The following is a 23269-nucleotide window of genomic DNA, read 5'->3' on the forward strand; positions in this document are numbered from 1 at the left end:
ACAATATATAGAGGGACTATTAGAGCATTCCGAATTAATCTATTCAAATTGTTATTGTTTGGAGAGCACGCATTTTTCTGAGAATCACCTACTACTCGTACCCATAAACTATGCACTGTATGGAAGGTTGGATAACATCAAAGGAAGCAGATCCTTTTCAGTAATATATTGTATTCCGTAAATCAGCTTGAAAGGTATTTTTCGGCTCATTTTGATTTTTATGCTTCCTTTTTCCTGCTGCTTGATGTAAAACTGACAAAGTAAAACTGACAATAAGCAGCAGAGAGATGCAAGCTTCCTAGTACAGAAGAGTAAACATTCCTCTTAACAGATGGAGTCATTTTCACTTTTATTATCATTAAAAAACTTCAAAACTCAGTGCAAGTGAAAAGAGCCAACGAGCTAGCAGTGTACTCCTGGATGCCGCTTTGCAGCTAGATCTTTACAGTGGGCTGTATATTACCTTTAGACAATCATCTAAGACAGTATCAGCTCTACATATAGTGTAACCTTGAAGAATATGGTCCAATACTTTGCGTAGGACTGCGGTAATTGGACAGTGAAGGATAAGACAGCCTACTTAATGCGAGTCACTGTGCTGTTATCACCCAAAAGCTAATACTTGCTACGGCAACACTAGACTGCAGATATTGCCTGCTTTCCAAAACTTAATAGTCTCATTTCCAATGTAGAAACTATGTAGAGTGCAGATGACAACCAGAGAGCAAATATCAAAGTTGAAAATGGGCCATAACACATACATGGCCACTGCTGAAGTGGAAAGAGAAAATGCTTCCTAGGGAAGCAAGTCCTGGAAGGACACCTCATGTCTGAGCTGGAAAGGCTGTGAGCCAGACTGTATTTGCAATGCAAGACAAACATCAAAACATCCATAGGATCAATTCTTTCCCATCCCAGTCTTTATGAATCTTCTCCATGTAAATCTTTCCTGCCCTTTCACCATCACAGGGGAGCTTGCTATTCTCAGCAATCTATGGGCATATATTACAAAGTAATGCAGCATTCACACACTAAGGAAATCATTCTTTCTGTTAGGAAAAATACTGTAAATAATTATTATTAATTTTTTTTTTTTTTTTTGGTCATCCAATCTAGTGCTGTCTTCAGTGTATTTTGCTGTTTTTTTCTAAGAACATCTAGCATTTAGGAATGTCTCACAAATTATTTTGGAGAGGAATACCCATTATAAACCACAAGGGTTTTAAACTACAGCTACATTTCCAGACTCACTGAAGCTGGCCCACATTTAGATGTAAAAATTCCATGTACAATGTTTCCTTTAAATTTTCTGTTATTTTACACACTCAAGTAACTGGTGGTAAATTGTAAACACTGCTGAAACCTGCAGAGATCCTTTTATAAAGAGTTTAAAAAGTCATTTCGGATTTAAGCCAATGGGTTGTTAATTTACTTCCGCTTTTGGGAGCTGTAAAACTGTAACTATAGCATTTTATTTTCTTATATAGCTTGTAGACTTTACTCAGTAAAAAAAGGATTTTGTTTGTTACCACAACTTTTTGCTTGTCATCTCCTTTAGCTACAGACCCATTTGTGAAAGCATTTTCTTTGCCTGAAATGGGCAGCAATTTAATTTTCTTTTTGTTTCTTTAATGTATCAGCAGAATCAGTTAGATGCTGTGAATGAGTAAGGAATAATAATATTCAGAGAAAATTACAGAAATAAAGAGTAAATAACTCAGTGTTATAGAAGGATTAATATAATGGGATCACTCAGAAACTATCAGGATCATTAATGAAATTAAAGTATAACCCACGCTAATTTAAAAATTCAGTTAAAGGCTATGTTTAAAATTACTTAATGTCAAGGGAAAATATATATAAATTATGAAAATAATTATTACAGAGCACTGTCTGGAAAGTACCCATTTACACAAGCCTAAAGTCACCCATTGAGTTTATTTGCATGGATACACTATATTATTGAGCACAAAATTATTAAGTGAAATGGCTTGGTTCCATTTACTTGTAAATACAGCTAAAACACAAATAAAGATACAAACACATTTTTACTGTTTTCCTTGAATTAGCTCCATATGACTTTCATGATAAATAATCTTAAATTAATTCAATTTTCTGAAATATATACTCTTGTACTTATGGCACAGATTAAATGAGGACACAGAGGAGTCGTGAGGGGGTGACAGCAGCACACAGAGAAAAGGCTGAATTGCTGCTGGGTTCTTTGAACTCCTGTCCATCAAATATTGCACAGTTATATCATAGAATCATAAAGATTTGAAAGACTTGTAAGATTATCTATTCTAATCACCACCATACCACTAACCTATGTACCTCAGTGCCACATCTACATGGTTCTTAAAAACCTCCAGGAATGGTGACTGTTCCACCTCCCTGGGCATCGACCCACTCCCCATATGTGCACTTAAAAAGCACGTGCAAATACAACCATCTAGATTCACAAAGTTTTCTGTTCGAGCATCAGCAATATTTGTCAACAAAATGTATAAAACCGAACAAATATTTTGTTATCATGCTCTAAAAGGAGGACGGCAAATAATTAAACTCTAAGAAGGAGCTCGGAAATCTGCTACCAGTGAAAGATTGAAGCAGCTGAAGAGATGATTAATACAAATTGGGATAACAAGGTGACATCTCAGATCCACGTCTGTCTTTACAGATCTTCAGTGGAATCAGGATTTCACCCACAGTTTATGAGAGCTTAGGAAGAAAAGTTTGTAGATAGCAGTAGGAAAAGTTATTTTATAGGAGTCACTGAATAGCTGAAGTGACAAAAGCCTTTTTTGTCATACATCTGGACAATTTCCTTGCCATTAGAAGTTTGTCATTAAAATTCAGGTGTCTTTGCAAAGCTCATGCAGTTAAACAAACAAACAAACAAACAAAAATAAGCCAAACTCTAGGGCGTAGTTTTGAGAAAGCTGGAGCAAATTATTTCAAACATTTCTTTAAGATATAGAATTCAATGCTGGTCCTAAATATGTATTCATTGTGGTTCACAGGTGCAGCACTGTCAAATTTAAAATTCTGAAAACTTTCCTGGCAATACTTTTTCCCTGTTTGCCCCATGTTCTGAGTCCTGACACTGACATTACACTTGATTGATACTGAATATTGACAAGTGTGGAAGAACTGCACCTAGCAGAAAAGGATTTAGAGACCATACTCTGAAGTTTTAACAGAATTGGTCCAGTGAGCACATACTGCAGGAAGTAAATAGGTCCTGCATGTACCATGCACCAAGACGATCACAAACAGCAATTGCTGTCAGTGACAACCTTTCTGGCCACTACCACAGTCCATGCACAATTATAGTGAGCTACAGAAACATTATAAGCCCAGCCATTACAAGTCAGTAAGGAGGTAAAATCTGAAGTAGCTCATTGTCCAGGATTTCAAAGTTGGAACAGTAAAACTACAGCCCGAATTCAGATATAAATGAGAAATTACTGTGATTAATACCCTTCAGATTTCTAGATAGACTCTATACAGCCTCTCCAAACATAATCAAACATACTCCTGCTCAGTCATTAAAACATACAGTCATAATGGTCATGTTCCTGCAAGTGCAATTAATTTGGTCCAGTTTGTGAAAAGAAGCAAGAGCTGAGAGAGTTTTTTGTTTTTCGTTTTTTGTTGTTTCAGGTGACCTGATGATTTATTTCCAAACCTTCAACAGTCTGTGCCTTTCTTTTAAAAACAAACTAGGGAAATATGTGGCTTTAAAAGCAAAAACACATCTGCAGAAAGACTTTGCTGGATGTATTTCTCCCTTATTCTATTTGAGATGATCAAACAGTAGATTTTCTTTTATTCAATGGCTCTCTTATAGCCACCGTATTCAATTACATTTAACATACTTTAAAGCTACATACAAAAGCTGAGACAGAGGAAATAAAAGAACAGAAATAATCTTTAAATAAAATAATGAGTTACTAGCACAATCTTATACATATCCTGAGCTGAATTGTTCTTTTCCCCCAGTAATTTAGTGATATTAGTTACCAAGTATAGTCTGCCTTTTTGTCAGCGTATGACCCTAAACCAATTCTTTAATGTTTCACCAGTCCAACTTCAATTAGAAATAAAGGATGCAATAAAGGAGAAACAGAAGGAAAAACAATATCACGTGTTCTCTGTAATATGTAAATTTAACTAGAAAGAAAACCAACACAATACTTCACTTGAAGCATTCAAAATGTAGCTGTGCCAAACACCAAATGCAAAACCAAGACTGTACGTAAATCCCATCACCCCCAGTCCCTGACACAGAGAGCAAGCAGAGTAGGAATCTAACAGCAAATGTTTTCTTTGTTCACAGACCAAGTCATTCTTTACCAGTACTCAGCTCAGCTCACAGCTGCCTTTTTGCTCTCTCTCTGCCTTTGCTATGTCCCTGAGCATTAGCAGTGGCTCTCTGAATAATGCTTTTGCTTTTCATCCTGTTTCCTCACTGCCCCAGCCCAGCTACAAGGCAAGCTCCTGTCCAACTGCCATGCAAATCTCTTCCATACATATAAGGGAGCTACATTCTTACCTAACACACAACTTGTTTTATGCACTGTGCAGTCCCAAACATTTCAGATGTTTTGAGTTTCCCGGTGTCTTCTATTCATTCTGCACTGTCAGGTAGTTCTCAGAGGCTGCTTGCTTTGAAATCTCTGTCCCAACAATGTCACATTAGGAGAAGAATATTAGCCTTGGTGTTCAGTAACAGACTGAAAGCAGACCTGAGAACAGAAAAATATGAAAAGGGACAGAGTTTATTAAACCTAATATAAAAATAGACATTGCCTTTTAAAATAATGTAAGTCACATGGGCCTCGGAAGGAATCAAGAACTAACACTTCCAGAACTCCAGATTAATTTTTAAAATATTATTGGAAGTTTATGGATGTTTGACCTCGTTAACTAGAAGGATATAAAGTTTGGTTTAACTTGAGTGAACAGCAGCAAGCAGCATTGCACTGAACTGCGCTCTTAGCTGAGATTCAGGAGGACTCTGCCTTAATTCCCAAACTTCTGAGTTCTCTGATTTCTTCGTTAAATCCTTCAAAAGTGTAAGTTGTACATACGAAGGAAACCACACAGTTTTTCATTGCAAGTTATTTGATCTCACAAATCTTTCACCAGATCTGACTTCTGGGGCTTGAAAGGTCAAGACAACATTTTATCCTAAAGAGTTAGTCAATAAGTAGTTGAAAGGCATAATTAATTAGTAGTGAGTTATTTAATTTTAGAATAAACAGGGATAAAATAAGTCAGAGTAACTGAAATAAGAGAAATAAAATCCAGCGAACACATCGCAGGTACACAAGTGAGACTATTTAGCGCACTGTGGGCTCACTTGAAACTAAAACAAAATGAACCAGCAGAAATCTGAAGCAAAAAAATGCCTGAATAAAAAGTAAAGAAGCAAAATATAGAATAATGGGTGCAAAAATAATTGTGTGCTACTTCATCAAAATTAACAGTCTAATAATAATGTTATTATATATATAACACACAAGAGTGATTAGTGCATTTGCAACAGAGCAAAACAGACAAGAACTCTCTGCTCCGGCAATATCAAAGTAACTTAGAATAATACTGTTTACAAATCTTAATGCAAGTACAGAATGTCAAATATTGCTAAGCCTCACTGTAAAGCTGCCTTCCTTCTTTCTTGTCTGTGTCTCATCCATCCCAGACTTTCTTCTCTGCCCCAGCCTACAACTACTGCTGCTTTACTACCAGCAAGACTCCAGCACATCCTGACCCCAGGATTTTACTATGGAGATTTTTCTCATTCCTATACGTCTGGCCTTTTCGTGCCTCTTTGAGCTTGCCTTTATCACAGTCCCACTGTGACAGTCCCCTATCCACAGGAAGTCCTACAACTACACCTAGTTGTTAATTATTGCTGCCTTGAGCCTACAGCAGATCTACCATTTCTAAAGATTCCCAAAACGTTCTGTCAGCAGCTGTTTCCACCACTGATTTCATTGTTCACTTGCCTTGCTGTGCCCACTGCCCTCATGCAAGGCCCTTCTTGACAGCTTACAAAAAGAAGCCTTTTTTCTGCAGAGCCATAATATGCAGACTATCCTGCTGCCTCTTTCCTCTGGGAATTTACAAACCTTTGTGCCACTGGCATCCCTAATAGTGCTGTTATAGATAAGTAAACACCTTTCAGACTGTTCATAGCATTGCAACCCAAAGTAAGTAGTCAAGTTCCTACTGTCTGAATTGCTTAAAAAGTATCTTATAGCACACACAGTGAAAGTTCATTATTGGCAAGGGACAAAACACAGCAATAGGATGTTTTTTGTCTCTGCATTTTCTGATATCCTGAAGAGCTTTACTGCAAGAAGTGGGCACGTTTCTTCCAGTGTGAACAACAGCTCTACGTTACATTATGTGCCTTTATTACCATATCATAGTTATCCATTGGCAAGTGTCAGTTCAGGTATCCTTAGTGGCTTTATTAGTTATTCCTTTAATACCTGGGGAGGAACTGCTTTTGTTTCCTGCTTTCTATAATGCAGGAATTCAACACAGGTCATGAGAGCAAAAACATTGCTCTGCAGCCACTTCAAGTCTTAATTTCTTTAAGAATCTGATCTCTCCAAACTACACAGTGCTTGTCACTTCTTCTGCCTTTGCCAAAATGCACATGAATTGGCATGCTTCCATGCATAGAAACAGGAGAGCACTGCTTGGGAAGGCATGGGGAGCATACACATTTGTGTACCACATGGGAATGCAGATGCTTAGGGAAGCACAGAGGAGAATAACTATAGAGGTCATGATTTGTAATCAAGCGGCACCTTTTTTGTGATGGAGAACAAGTGCAAGAAGAATGCTTCCATGGTCATGTCTTCACAGTCCCACCATGACCACAGGGGTGTTTTCTTCACACGTGTAGATGTTCAGAGTTTAGCCAAAGAACTGATCTTGTGACCAGGGGTGAGTTAGATGTGGACACTTACAATTATTCCTCACAGCCTTGTTTTGTTTTTTTTTTTTCTTTAAACCTTAATATTGATATCAATAAGTAGTAGACTCAACCACTTTCTAGGCTTCTCTGTTCATCTGTGTGCCAGTTGTATCTTTTTTTCCTCAGACAGCAAAAGATTTTTCAGCTGCAATAAAGAAAATGCCAAGGGAAGAGAAGGGTAATACCTTTTAGCATTTATATATCTTCTGAAGCTCTGTGTAAATGGTAAGGCCCCTCATTTTACTGCACGCTGTTGGCATTAGTTGGAGCAGGAATCTCATAATGTCAGTAGAGAGGAGCCACGCACGGTCACCACAACCCCAGGAATAAAAGAATTAACAGCCTTAAAAAATGGAAAAGTTTTAAAAAGAGATATTTTAAAAGGCTTGACTCGCAGCCAAGTGTTAAGACACTTAAAACTTGTATTTACTATTTAACAATTGAGATGAAGTATCATAATTCAGCAGCATGGAATGGGACCTCTTACTGGGAGAGGCTAAAGAAGAAAACCAAACCAGTACAAAAGGAAACCCCCTCTAGGGAAGCTCTCACACATTTGGACCTTGAGTCTAGTTAGAGTAGGCCAAAACCTGATACTTTTATCTCCAACCTTTGACCCTGACATCTGGAAACTTAGTTTGAGTCAAACAGAAGGAAGTTTTCTTTTCTATTTCAAATACTTTATAGAAGAAAATCTTCAAGTATCTACAGTCAACCCTGTTAGTACAAACTACTTTTATTTGTGCACTTGTAGTGAACTCTAAAATATGGAACATTTGCGCAGGAAATGCATGCGTCAGAACTTTTGGGAAAAGAGAGTAACTTGGTGAGACTGGCACATTGTTCGATGCTTGTATGGGATCCAGATAACAGCCCAGATAAACATCTCCAAGGGGGTGCTGAAGAGTATAAAAGGTCCAGTTCCTTTGATGTTCTTAGATGTTCTCATTTAATAGCTATCAGCCCTGGTGCCAGAAATAACAACATGTTTAAACATTCTGTATCAAAACACAAATTAAATTCGTTTAGCGTAACCTGTGTTTCCAAAGTTCATTTTCATCTTTAGCTGGAACACTAAGTGTGATGTAACTCATGTTCTTCCTGGCAGTTATTTTCATTATTATGTTTATTACTCATTTCAGAGATTTTTTTTTTTTTTTTTTTAAACAGAGGGATTAATGAATTTAGACTGCACATTATAACATCAAAAGCTTTGGTTTCAAATAAGCCCATCTGAGCTACAGGAGATTTTCTCCCCTTATAGGAAGCTAAACAGCAACTTCAAAAAACATATCTGTGTTACAGTATTATTTTCTAGTTGACTGAAGTCATGGGTTTTATGTCAACCTGTTATATTTGCATATAATGAATGACTACTTATTTGTATTGTCCAAGCAACTCCTTTAACCCACAATCTGTTAAGATGTCAGATGCTTTCCACAGATACCAGTTCTCTCCTCAAAAGGATTTCTGATCATGTGAAAGAACAAAAACAATAATAAAGGAACTTCTTGTTCATAATTCAAATGACTGTTTGAGATCACTTCATCAGTGAGGGAAAAGATGCATGCAAGCATTTTAACATCATGCTGCTCAGATCATTAAACTACAACAGTTAGAATAAAATAAAGAACAAAGAGTACATTATTACCTAACATTTAGCAAAAATATTTGTAACCTGGGTATGTTTCTTTTGATCACTAAGCCTATTTATGAGTGAAATGATCTTTTTCTCTCTCTCTTTTAGTTGATGGCAAATGTGTAAATTCTCAATTGGAGTGCAAGCAGAAGTCCCAGAAATCAGCCTGACTTCGTATCTGAATGCAGAATCCTGCTGAATTTTTCTGTTTAATAGATCTCCTAAGGATATATGAAGTTCCCCCTATTAGTGGTTTCACGGGAAATGTCAGAACACCTCGCAGGGCTTGCAGGCCGAAATGCTAGATAACCAGGCAAAATATTTTACTTGTTTTCTGTGGGCTTAGACAACTTAACAGCATTGTATCATAGAATGGTTTGCGTTGGAAGGAACCTTTAAGATCATCTGGTCCCAGCCCCCCTGCTACAGGCACGGACATCTTCCCCTCAAAGCCCTATCCGTTAAGCACTGTTTTAAAAGTCTGAAATGTCCCACTTAAATGTCACTTACTTACAATTACTTGTGCAGATGGAACTTCTCTTGCATCAGTGGAAGACAAAGGCTCCAGCTAAGGAAGTTTCACAAACTTAACAAATGCTTAACCTCTTGTTGTCGTGAAAAGATATCTTAAGGAGTAAGTAGGAAGCATCTGTACATATCGGATGACAAAACAAATGCCTTCTTTGAAAGTGTTGCAAGTTCATTTACATAGTTTGAAGTTGCTGCTGATAAACACTATGAAAGATCAAATCTGTTAGAAATAATTAGCAAATTACTCTTTGGAAGCAGCTTATTACCTAATTGTCTCAGGTCTAGAAAACATGCATCTCTGCAGTAGACATACACAAATGTATAACAGGTCTGTAATTTTTAACAATGAGAATGGAGGAGTTTTCTCCACTTTGTTCTACACAGGACTGAGTGGTGTCTACATACTTGCAGTTGCTGAGGTTTTAATCTTGCTTCTCAAAACTCATTCAGCAATTCCTATCCACCTGTGGTACTAAAAGCACTCTTGTGATACCTCTTTTAATGTGCAGTCTGCAGATGTTTGTCAGCCTCTATTTTTCATAAAGGTGAAGACCAGAAGAAAACACCCATCTACCAAAAACATTTTCCCTTGCACTTTGGCAGCAAAACTGGATCATCCCAGTTGAAACTTGTGTATCTGCAGAGTAAAATGAAGAAGTCCCTTCCACAGTTTCAGATTGCTGTCACTTTAGCAGCAGACTGTTCATCTTACCTTAAGGGCCTCATGGTCCTCATGGTCCTGTTGACAATATCATTGTTGCGTGTGCAGCTGACTGCCATACAGCTGCCAAACATGTTATCACAGCTCTGGACGATACTTCACTTGGCTCTTAATTCAGGCTCTAGGAGGAAGAACACGTATTATTTAGCTTAAATGTTTTGTTTTCTGAAAACTCGTGAGAGCTGTGGGATCTAATCATTCTCATAGTTAGGCTGTAGTTATTGATACACATGCTCATAGAACCTAAAAACTACTACCAAAGTTTACAATTAATTCTTCTTAATTTTACATCAGCATGCTTCAAGCACACAGTGCACTAGAAGATAAAAGGTCAGGTAATTTTGGTAATTCATCCTGAAAGTCTGTTAAGTGAGCAAGGTTAACAATTCAACTGGACAAGAATTGGCCAATTCTATTTTACATGTAATTGATGAGAGGTGAAAGAGAAAATACCAACTGATACCAAAGTTAATGAAAAAACAAGAGGAGACAACAACAAAAATAATTTCATATACTTATCTGCATTTTAGTGTACAGGAATATTAGGCCAAACAATATAGATGGGAGGCATTTAATTCTCTCTTCACAACTCCAAAACCAAATAAATAGCAAAAATGCTGAGCTAGATTGGCTTTTTCAGTTCCAAAATTTTCTTATGTCTCAACTCCAGCAAGGGGCATATTCTTCTTTTGAAGCCTAGACCTAGCATGAACATTTATGGCAGTTATGCACAAATCAAAAGAAAAACCTAGTTTAAGTAATTCATGAATCTGAATATTCTCTCTCTGACCAGTGCAAATGAAGGATTATCTCTAAGAAAGTGCCAAAGTGCCAAAATTTGTCATATTATTTCTGCTGTTGAATATGTCTGAGGGAAAAAATAAGAAGAGAGATTGAGAATGGAAGAGGGTGAGAGGGCAGAGAGAAATACTTCTACCTGCCGCAATTTGAAAACTGTTTATAACCTTTTCTTTTATTTTTGGTATGTTTTCCTTACCATTTTGGAGACCAAATCCGTATTTGTTTATATTTATAACTACATCCAAGTATGTTAGCCTTCCTAAAAGATCTTATTGCTTTTTGTTCACTTAAGGAACCACCTGCACGTGGCACAAGTTCAAGATGTTTAAGCCTTGTGTACATAATGCCATGAAATACTTGTACTAGCTTCCATTTTTTTCAGCGTCTTCAAAACCTACAAATTAATGTATGTTCCCATCATTATACTCTGATTAAGAACCCTTGATCTTTCACACATGTGAAAAAGGATTCTTTGGTCATATATTCCCATTAGAGAGCTGATTAAAGGAGTCCCTTATTCTTCTATTCTATTCCTTTCCAGCTTAATCTCAGATAAATAATTTCCTTTCCCTACTTCTTTCCCTTGACTATTTTTAATGGATTTTCCCCATACATATTCTCTTTTATGTGAGTAAATTTAAAATTAGCCAAAAAAAAAAAAAAAAGTAAAATTTAAGCTCCTTCTTTAGAGAAGTAAGGTGCTTTTGTGACCATTCAATAATTATCACTATGAAGTGATCATAAATTTGCTCTTGGTCATAAAGACAAAAATCCCCACTGAGATACTCTTCGAAACAAGTCTTGTATTCAATGGAATGTCAGTGAACCAGAGATGTTTCCTAAAAAAATAAATAAATAAATCCTGGGATCTACCAACACATACTTTCCAATGATACCATCTTTCTTTAGAAACTGCATTGCCCTTGCTACAATTCAAGTCAAATTGCACAGAATGGACATCGTGACAAGATGTGACAGACCTGCGAGATATGGTTTAGTGCAGGTGGTAGCAATGGTAATGGGAGGACAGGTGGACTAGATGATCTTGCAGGTCGTTTTCAATCTTGCGATTCTATGATTCTATGAAATTGCCATTGTACACTGCAAAGAACATTGGTTTTCTTTGTCTGTACTTTGCACATCTCAACAGCCCATGCCTGTTACTTCTAGTTAACATCAGATCTGCATGGATTTACAGTACTAGCCCCCACAGTTACCCACTGCATTTGTCGTTATATCATTTAATTCCTCTGGAGGGCTTTCTCTTCCTGAGAAATAGAGTGAATTAACAAAGCAGAGCATTGGGTTGCTGTGGCTGGATTGGTCTGATCCCTTACTTACAGATGTTTTGAGTACATCTGCACTGTCCTGGCATTAGATGCAGGCAAGAGACCCTTCCTGTAACACAGATTGTCTGACACCTCTCATTTTCAGAAAGAGAGAGGGGGGACCTGATGCTATTTGAACAGTTTGGTACTGAAGATATTTTCAGTACCTGCTTCAGGTCATGCAATTTTATTCAGCCTCAAGCAGAAACTTAAGGCTGGCCAAGTAAGCTTCCTCTAGAATACAGGAAATAGGAGGCTTCCTCAAAATGTGATTGAAGTTCACGTGCATTTTGCTGAAATACTGACAAAATATTAGTCAGGCTGTCAGACAGACTGAAACAGCAGTGATACATACAGAAATCTATCTGTATTTTTTAAAAAACACCATCCTAAAATATAAAGATTTCCTTGTCAGAACTCTGCAAAGCCATGATAAAAAGTTAGTATACACAAGGCAATTAATAAAATCACAAAAGTAGTAGCTGGTGTATTAGTTGTTATTCAGGTTAGTGACCAGATCAGATATAAAATAATAAATAATTTTAGATGTAAGCTAAAACATTTATTACAGGTGCTTAATCATGAAATTCTCTTAATCGGGACATTTCCCAGGGAACCAAATTAAACCTAATGATACTTAATGGCAAGGACTGCTGCTTAATTGGGGTGGTAATTCCAGTTAATTGGGATTCCTGCAGGTGAGTAAATGGTACTCAAATAGAGATACTGTATCTGGCCTTCACTATGTTCAGATATCAGTGGTGCTTTGTCTTCCCTAAAACAGCCTCTCCTGTTACTGGATCAGCAAAGCAAAATTACTTCTGTGCTCCCATTTTGGTCCTTTCAAACATTGCTTAAAGTTACAATCACTCTCAGGGCAGGCAGTGCAAGTCTTCACTGAAAGCTAGTGAATCTTTATTAGCATTTGATCGTGATAGAAACTTCATATCCAGCTACTTCCCTTACTGAGGAGATGCTTCTGACTGAGCCTTTAGATTTCATGTAGTTGCCAGAAAGATATTTGAAAATTGCTGGTAACAATTTCAACTACAAAGCAGCATGCCCTAACCAAATAGTTTCTGCACTGGCATATGAGGACAGATTTATTACTACCAAAAAAAAGAAGTGAATAAACTCATTTTTCAATGCTAACAAACAGAAAGACCTACACATTCAAGGCACACTTGCTATTTCTTGAGGTTTTATTTCAGTCCATTAGGCATATATATACAGGCACATGCTAATGTCTTCAGGTGGGTTTTGTTTGTTTGTTTTTCCTTTTTGTCATTATTGAAATAAGCTCAGGTACTACTTAGGCTGCTACACAGCATCAGAGACCCTGAAACTAAGCACTGCCAATGACAGTCAACTTATTAGAAAGTTATGTTTTTACTACTGCTTTCTGAGGTCCTTGCTATCCTCCGAGGGACGTGGCACACAGCACATGATGTGCTGTTCTATCTCTGCCTTAGCTGGAAGACAGGCAGGTTGGCAGTTCTGTGGAAGAAGCTGTAGCTGCAGCTCCCTGGGGAGAGCACTGCTCTCTGCAGGATTCTGAAAGTAAAGTGGAGTGGCCAGAGCTGTTGCCCCTCACAAATCCAATCAAATCAATCAGCTGCTGGGAATTTTGGGGAAGGAAGGTATCTTGGTCACTGTGGACCCTACCAAACTTGTACTGGCCATGAGCCTATACTTCCCAGTGTGTAGGCAGGCTGGCCAGCTGGAAAGGGATACCAGGAGTCAGCTGAGAGGTTGTGCAGGTCCAGGCTGCTGGATACCAATGTCCCCACGTGAGCTCAGTCCAAATTAGAGCCTGAAGATCCATAGAAAATAGGCCTTGTCTCCCATAGTGGCATGCAGTCACTTCTTAGTAAGCTTCAGGGGGGCTGCTGCAACCCAAGCAGTGCCAACATATAAGACAAGCTAATGTCACAAGCTGGGACGCCCCTACACCCCATTTCTCACCAAATGCAGGATGGTGCCTCTGCCAGCAGAGACTTCTGGCTCCTGCTGAGATCCAAACCAGAGCTGATTTTTCCCTTCTCACTCCAAGGAGAGGTTCATCATTTCAAATTGTTTCACAACAGAAATATTCTGAACAAAAAAGCCATTTGGTAAAAGCTTGGAAGGGGCTGCTTTTCCTACACGATAGCGTACCCGTTAATAAAAAGCACTGTTTCACTGTTTCCAGCTAGCAGGTGAATGCCAGCAGAAGTTCAACTGTGCACAACCAGAGGCTGCAACCTCTGCACATACCTCAGTTGGTGCAGCATTTTAATCCCAAAGCAGCACACAGTGTAGGATTTGATTCAGCTTTACAGTGGAGAGATCCACAGTGAGAAATTAGACACAGAGTAAAATATTAGCCAATAAAGACACTGAAGCCAGATTCTCAGCACACTGGGTTTTGCATTCTCAAGCACTTATAAGCTGCAGATATATTTGAAGTATCAAACAATCAGCTCTTGCAAAAGGAAAATGAGATCAATAATTCAGAAAACAGTTTGATCTTTGTGGCGGAGCTGTTTAAGACAAGTGCCGCAGTTTAAATGCAATAACATTCTCAGGTGAAGAATTACAAAAGCTTTCACTTCAATTTTTCCCCCTCACACCACTTTATCACAGATAAACAAAAATAACTGGCAATTAAATTACTTGACCAAAATTATCAAGATGTCTGTCAAGTTACTGCTAATAACTCTCAGGAAGTCATGTTCCCACTGAAATCTACACTGCAATGACTAAACTGGTTCTTAATTTCTTACTGACTGCATCACATGAGTTAGATGATTAAGACTGCAGCTACAAAATATCAATATATAATCACGGAGAAGCCTAAGTGGAAGCCATTTGTCACGCTGATCTTACACTTGAAGTTACAGATTTGTCACAAGGTTTATCATAAAATATTCACAAAACTAGAAGTATAACAGCATTTCTAAATTTTTCCACAGTCAACTGTTAACTCAAAGTGAAGCTTTTCCTCTTCTTCAGAGCATCCATGCATCTATGTGCAGAAAAATACTGCATAAAGCAAAGATTCATCCTACATGTGGGACTAGCTTAGATTCAATATCTCCCTACCAGACTCCAGAAAATCACAGGTTTGAAGCCAAGTATATCCCTGGAGAAATAGAACAACATCAAACTACTAAAACAAACAGGGACAATAAGACTTTTTTTCATTTTAAATTCCAGTTCAAAAAATGTTAACTTTATTCTACTGGTAGATGGATGCTGCCAGTTTTAGAACAAAGAAAGTTGATGAGGACTGTTTATCCTCAAGAAATGCTGCTCTAGTAATGAGAACTCGCACAGACTGTCTGAACCCATTAGGAATTAGCTGAGGGATTTTAATGGACTCTACAGCAATTTTCATTGTGTAAGGGGGAGAAATGGAATGAGTTTAAATAAGTAAAATGTAAATTGATAATCATAATCATGAAAAAGTTTAAATGTCAAAAAAGATTTTTGGTGAGATAAAATTAATGAGGACAGCAATGGAAAAAGGGGAAAAAAGAGAAAATAAACAATGATTAGAAAAGTCAAGACTATTAATGTTAGAAATTAGTTATTGCAATGAAATACAAGGACTCAAAAATGATTGAGTCAGCAGGTGATCAAAAACATAAATGAATATTAAAATAATGAAGGACAATAAGTCAAGGTGAACTAAGTGAAAATCAAGCCAGAACGACTTTAAGGAATTAGTAATGAACAGAAAGAGACATCTCCTCAGCGGGTATAAATCCACCAGAGCTGTGCTGATTTAGACCAGCTGAAGAGGTGAATGTGTGCAGTCAATAAATACTGGAAAAAAAACCAATCTTTCGCTCCTGGATCCTAATTGGAAGAAAGAAAAGAAAGCAGCCACCAAGGTAAGTTTCTGCCAGGAGTGCAACAAGCTAAAACTTTTCAGAGAAATCATTCCCATAGAAGTGCAGTCAGAAGTCTGATGTAACTATCTCTAAACTTGGACAAACCTCATCAGGTTGCACTGCTCAACAAAATAAAATACAGAAGACACACAATTCTGAAACATTTTCTTTGAGTGTTTTTGGAAGCTTTGGAAGCATAAGAGGTTTTCAGACAAAATATTTTAAATGGACAAAAATTAATAACTGAAAAGATGTTAAAAATCCATTTTAGGCTGGAAAAAAAATGTTTCATTTGACCTAAAGTGGTTTGGCAGTTCATTTTGTTCAGCAAATTGAAAATCCATTCTTCTCACAGTTCTAACTCAGAACCGTTTATGAAGATTCTTATATTCACTCTAATCTCAGAATCATCTGAAATACAATCAAAAACTATGTATTTCCAGTGTGTAGAAGTGATTACCCTTTAAACAATGCAATATACATAAACAGCAAACCCCATTCCAAATTCGACTGAGAACAAAACGATCTGTATTTATGTTTAAAAACAAATTCTTAAATGAATGAAAGATTATATGATATGAACCGTGAATGAACTTAGCGTGAGAGACCTCTACCTACGTAGCTGGCAAGACTTAGCAGTACAGTCAAAAATAAATCCTGAAAAATATTTTTCAGACTATAATGCAAAAAAGAGCCATGATATTCTGAAACAATGGAAGAAAGAAATCCCCTGATGCATGTCAAACATAATATCCTAGTCTGCTGCTCCCTTATAGTCCTGGGCACAAACCTGATCAAAATACACAGCTACATAAAGCAGCTTTAAACAGGATGAAAATAGCATGAACAAAAAGCATGGACACCACACAACCTGGGAAGAGTGCTTATACCTCAAGAACCACTGTGCTCAGGAGAGACTGTAAGGTAACTCTATTTTCTGTATTATAGACAAATGAGAAACCACAGCATTTCTTCCCCTTCTCTTGTCTCTGGGTGTTCATAATGACCAAGGCCACTAAAACCAACAGGTGTACATGCATGTGAAATCTGGTGAAAGAGTGGAGAATTTGCCTCTAGTCCCTGACAGCAGGAATCACTCAGGTCACTTCAGTTCTTTCTACCACCTGATACATTCATACTTAATGTTGCCATCTCATCAGGAAGTGTTGTTGTTTTAATAGATATTCCAATTTCTGCAGATCAGACCTTAACTTGACTCTGTCACAGGCTGAAGGTGTCCCAACAGAGAAGCTGAAAGAATTAGCACTACCCAGACTCTTTTCCATCTCTAACGCTGACTTGATTGTTTGTTCCTGCACTTGCAACACCAACATGTCACGTTTTGCTTTATAAAAGAAAGTTCATTAAATGCTTATAAAAGAACTCTAAGTTTTGCAGAGGGAAACGGTTACCAATATTCAATATTATTAAAAATACCATATAGAATAAGCTAAAGCAATCTATTTCAATTTAAGCCAATATCAATATTTTTTTGTAGCACAATCTTCCTGCTCACTGCTGGTAAATGGCTGCATTCTAAGACTGATTTAAAAAATTGTCCACACAGTCACAATTGCATCATGTACATTTTAAACAAGAATAAAGCCAGACGCTGACTCTAATTCCACCCTCCCTTGCCTCACCCAGCAAACTCCTCAGTAATGTACATTTTCAATTACTCTCCATTCAAAATTCAACAATTCAACAAACTGTCATATTAGCAACAATTGTGTCTCATTGGCAAAACCTAACACTATTATTACACAGCAACTGTCAGTGCAGAAATAGTGTCATTTCTCATTGAAAGGAATGTTCTTGTAGAGTTTCATCCAGCAGCAATGGATGGCACAATTTAGGTTATATAGCTTCTAAGCAGAACAGGGTCATTTAAATATCATTTCCAAGCAATCACTAGCTCTCTCTCAGAAAATATAGTAGCATCCAACATCTAATTATTATCCTGGAACATTCTATATACCATATCTCAGAACAACATGAAAATGAACTTCTATTTGTCTCTTCAAACATTGAATAGTTTAATATTATGATAAATCAGACTGAACTAAAATTAATATCTATCAGGTGCAGAATACTATTACACAAATTCATAGAACACATTCTAGTACAACGAATTACCTTGCTAATGAGGGCTGAAATATAACAGAGCAGCTAATAGACAGATTCTTTAACTCATGCAATATAAGTTACGTCTTAGTCAGTTACTTATTTTAATCAGGTGAAGTATTATTGTACTACATTTTCAAGTTCCTTAGGGAGACAGATTTCCTCTGGCAGAAACCAGGGTTACTTGGTCATCTTCATCAGTGGAGGCTGTCACCTAAATTACCTCACAGTTACTACCGGTTTGGGAATACACAGAGCAATTACTAATGGCCAGCTGATGGGTGGTAAGTTGCAGCCTCCCTGCCTCTAACCCCACAGAAAATATAATCTGATGTAATTTATTTCCTGAAATGAGAGGAGTAAGTTGTCTCAGACATACTCTATCCAAATAGGTAATAACCACAGAAATGCTGATTCTCTCATCTCTTGTTTGAGTTCATACTGTGTGTATTCAGTATGAGCACAATACAGGGAAAAAGATTGTCCAGAATCTCATGGAAATACATGTGCTCTATGGAACTTCAGAAAGGCCAGAAACACCATCCTAGGAATGGAAAAAAATAACGAGTGAGTAAAGTATCACATAGGATTAAAGTGGATTCCACTTCTGAACTGTATGAAATATTTGCAATAGAACATAATGAAACTATGTCATATATGATAGACTTCACTTGGTGTTACATGCTAGCATGTAGAAGAACTACTGGAGTTACTGAAACTCAAGTAATAGCTAGGATGCACTTTTGTATCCAGCATAGCTCAATATCTAGATCAGAAACGCTTAATTATATTTTCAATTTTCCTGAACACCAAACTCAAAGCTAAACTGTTGTCCGGTGAATGACACTCAGGGAAATGGCTGCAGCAACCTTAACAAATGAAAACCACAGCGCTTAGCACAGCTCTTTTCTGCTAATGTAGTCCCGGTCACATATGGCGCTCCTTTTATCCTAAAACAAAGATAAATTCGTATGCAAGAACAAAGAGATATGCATGTCATTTGGTGTTATTTTACAAAAGAAGAAAAAAAGTTACTGGTTTTCCCATGTCAGCAATCAGAGCTTTAAACCCATGAAAAGAGATTTGCATTCATTATTTAACCACAAGGCAAGACAACATTTTTAGAAAGCGTCCAAGATTGACTAAACTTCCCCTTGGGTTTCCTTTCAGACATATCTTCTTCAACCCTTTGCACAATAAACATTCCACCAGAAAAACGCATCTGCGAGGATTAAGATCTCTGCAATGCTCCTTATTAGCATATTATTTTCCTAGCCCACCCCCAATCAATAATACTTACCTTTCTCTTACAGCATTTGATAGTTCTTAATCCATCCTGCAGTATCTCACTCAGCCTGCAGCTCTGGATGTGTCCTGATTTTAGAGCTTGTCAACCCTGTACATATTTCAGATAATTGTATGATTCTCTTCTTAAATCCACCAGCAATTTTGGAAACTTGCATTACAAATAAAATTATGAATTTCTTTAGCTTCAAAACTGCTGTTATTAATTATTACCATGGAAAATGTTATTTAGTGACTTAGGGCCTGATTCCGTTCCCACCGAACTCAGTGGCAGGACACAGAGAAGTAGGATCAGGCTTTTAGCTTCCAAAGGATTAAGTAATCATTAGTAGAGTTTAATTGGACCTTACAACACAATTCTGCTTACCTCAGACATCCTGTAAAACATCAGGACATTCAAATACTGAACCATGGTGCTAAGAAAATGAGCACTGAGATAAAGCTGAAGGGTTTGGGGTTTTTGGTTGTTTTTTTTTTTTTAATTTCTTCTGCATTCTGTGCTGTATATCAGCGATGGCAGCTGCTGCAGCAAGTGCTAGAAATGGAATTGCTGCAGGTAACTCCTGGAGCACAGCCTGGTGCTGGGCACAATTTCTCACGAGCACAGCAAGACAAGTTGGGCATTCTAAGAAGGAAATGGGGTAACAGGAGAGGTATTTTTGGCAAAAGATGGGTCAGGAACAAGACTTTAAAACCCTTCTTAAACTTTTACTTGTTCTGCCAAAACTGCCACTACAGTAAAAATGACATTATTCACCCATAAGGCAAAGAGGAAAAAAGACACACATACAGGCCTTCAGGGTATATTAAAATTAACCTTTGCAGCATGAAAATTTAAGTCTCATTCTGGGAAACCATTGCCCATATACTTCATCAACTGCATGCAGCTGTGTGCCCCCACAGGCTCCAAATGAACTGGCTTCCCACATGAAGTTAGGTATGTGTGTAAGATACAACTCTGTGCAGGGTTCTCTCTTCGACTGTAAGCTCCCTGTGCCACACTACTGCTACATCGTTATCCTTTACTAAACAGAATCCACAGTCACAACCACTACCACAATAACTTTGCAGAGAACTGCATCTCAAAATAGCTGAAGAAGAGCACTTGGATTTTGCTCCTATACTACTATTGTGATTTTTAAACTACAGAGCTTCCTACAACACATGATGCAACTGCTTTATTTCATTTCTGGGTGGAACATAGGAGGCTATTTACTTTAGAAATCTGTTTCATATGGTTTTAATTTTGTCTGGTGGCTGCACATTTAGAATCCACTTTGGCAATCACAGCCATATGTTGACATGTAAGTTTACACAGATGCAAGCCAGAATCTACTTTTTCAACAAAACCTAACATCCGACCCCCTTTCTCAGAAGCATTAGTAAAAGTAAAACCCCATTATTGACTTCAATGGCAACTACCTAAACCTTTTATCACTTCAAAATCACTACCTGTGTTACAAAATGTCACGGAGTATGTCTATATCAGCATTTTATTCCTAATCAAGAATGTGTTTTCATCATCATTCATTGCATTTTACCCGAATTCTCGGACTGCACAAAGTAGATTCCTATTGGATGAAATTGCACTAGAAGATGTGCTCCCAGCATATCAACTGTGCATCAGCTACTAAGGGGCCTAGAAGAGAAACAGATGCAGTAAATTCCCCAACACCCATGTGATGTATTTTGCCTCCTCAGATCCAGATGTAATACTCTACAGATTAGGTTCAACTTTTAGAAGTTACCAGAACAGAGGCATTTATATTTTTTGCCGTTTATATTCCTTATATTCCTCTTTACCACTACCTTCATAAACATATTGGTACTTTCTCTCAATAGGAAGACTGATCAGATAGTCCTCTTCTAAACAAGGAAAAGTCTAAACACTGTTACACATGTATTAATTCTTACACACATCCAATTCCAAACTGTGTTTCAAAGATGCAATAAAACGTTGATGAAAAAGCACATTAGAGTTTTATATTTGCCACTGCTAAGTTAAACGTAGCTTCACTCTAAGCATGTTCTCTAGGTTTTGGTTTTCTGTTTTTTTTTGTTTGTTTGTTTTGTTGCGTTCTTTTAACAAGATATTTAGCACCAACTTTCAATATAAGTAGTATTGCAGCCTCTTAACTACCACTGCAAGTATTTGGTTGTTGATTTTCTTTAAATCTCTTACAACAGCTGTTCTTATATTGAGATACCAAAGATATCTGAATTAAAACATCTTTTTTACTCACTATTCCCAAACTCTATGGCAATTTGCCCCATTCATTCTTTTGCTTAGTTTCACTAATGCAAGATGAAGATCCTAAAGTCTCCCAAGTGGTCTTTAATTAATGGTTGACAGGAATTCACAAACACACTCACTCAGGCTAACACTGGATGTTAACCATTATGCCTAAAGCCCCTCAGGATTTTTTTTTGACAGTACTTCTTTAAATTATTGCTTACAGAGCTTTTGCATATTTATCCTCAAAACCTCTTGGTCCAAAGCAGCCAGAATGCCACCTTCACCTTTAAACGGTGTTATAATTTTATGAAAGAAAATTATGTTTTAAGATTTTTTTCTGTTCTGCTTACCAAAGAAATATGCCAAATACATCAAGGACACATTCTCCAATATGTTAAAATCTCAATTTATAGAATTTTCATAGGAAAACTCCTAATTCATACCAAATTGTTCCCTTCTCCAAGGGTAAGATATTACACGTATGGAAAGACAGGCCAATGTCCCATATTAAACTGGAAAAATAATTTACATATTTCCCACTGGATCATAGATGCTAATTCAGTTGTGTACAGCCGCTCTGCTGCACCATTACACATGCATATGATGATTTCCTCGACATCTACATTATTTGTGTTAACGAAGATGTCAGAATATGTTCTCTTTTAAAGACAGCACCAGAATGCCTTCACTCTTCCTAATACATACCACTTCCCCCTTCCCACGATTTAGGAAGGCTGTTTCTAACAAAACATAAGAGATTTCTGGTCCCCTTTTACGGAGGCTCACATCAGTAAGCACTGTAACAAATATTCCAACAGGCAATTGGAAGTTTGCTGAAGACGGTGTTTGGAGCATGCAACTTTTTTCAGGAGCGACACTCATAACCACAAAGGGAGCATCACTGCAAAGGACAACCTCCTCTCTCCTGTAAGTTCAATCTAGAACTGAAAGGGACCAAGCCACATAGCAATCATATCAATGCTATCACAGCTTCAAAGACATTAAATACAAAAGAGTCTACAGAAAGCAACAGAACAATCCAACTGGAGGAATCTTTATCAGCTATTCAGCATCATTTGGAGAAGTGAAGGGATAATCAGTTAAGTAAGGACGTCTGAAGTAGCTTGGAATCTTCAGTGAAGTATAAGTAAAATACTGTTATAGTAAGTGATAATGTCAGCAGAGCTGGGCAGGATGAGGTAGAGAAAGGTTTTGAGATCCTGAATATCTCAGATACATTCAGTGCCTCTCATTCAGGGGGATACACAGCATAGCAATTTTCCAAAGATTTCACGGTACCACATAGGACTGGGCTTATTCAGCTTGGCAGTGGGAAGTAAATTTCACAGAATAGCTCTGATAATGTAGCAGGGAAAAGATTATTTGCAAGTTTGTCTGAAAGAAAAGAAAAAGCGTGGGTGTTCTTTTAAAATAACAACAAAAAAAAGGAAAAAGGTGTAATTACTTCATAGCAGCTAGTATAAGTAACAATACTGAACAAATTGCAGTGATTACAAAGTCCTCTATAAATATGGGTAGCACTATTCTTGACAATAATTAGTGTACAGCATCTCCTCAATAGTATCATGATTAATATTTATTCTGATGTTGTTTTTGTTCTGAGAGATGGGAGGGGACAAAAAAGAAGGGAGATAACCTTTTAGAGAGCTGAGTATGTTTGCAAAGCAGAACAAAAACAACAAAAA

General features: G+C 37.3%; 1 long non-coding RNA gene across 42 annotated transcripts in view; it reads right to left on the minus strand.

The window, feature by feature from the left end:
- The window catches only part of LOC104912536 (uncharacterized), a 376736-nt gene that overhangs the window by 169979 nt on the left and 183488 nt on the right, over positions 1-23269 (minus strand). For 39 of the 42 annotated variants that reach the window (XR_014885657.1, XR_014885659.1, XR_014885660.1 and 36 more), the window contains 4 exons: positions 9883-10012; positions 9154-9374; positions 7186-7343; positions 4559-4751 (listed from right to left, as the gene is read on the minus strand). This is a non-coding gene — a long non-coding RNA (uncharacterized LOC104912536). Of the gene's footprint in view, positions 1-4558; positions 4752-7185; positions 7344-9153; positions 9391-9882; positions 10013-23269 lie in introns of all 42 variants that reach the window. The other 3 variants (XR_014885663.1, XR_014885664.1, XR_014885666.1) reach the window with 3 other exon arrangements.

The sequence above is a fragment of the Meleagris gallopavo genome, chromosome 11 (assembly GCF_905368555.1).
Source record: "Meleagris gallopavo chromosome 11, MGAL_WU_HG_1.1, whole genome shotgun sequence".
Classification (NCBI taxonomy): domain Eukaryota; kingdom Metazoa; phylum Chordata; class Aves; order Galliformes; family Phasianidae; genus Meleagris; species Meleagris gallopavo.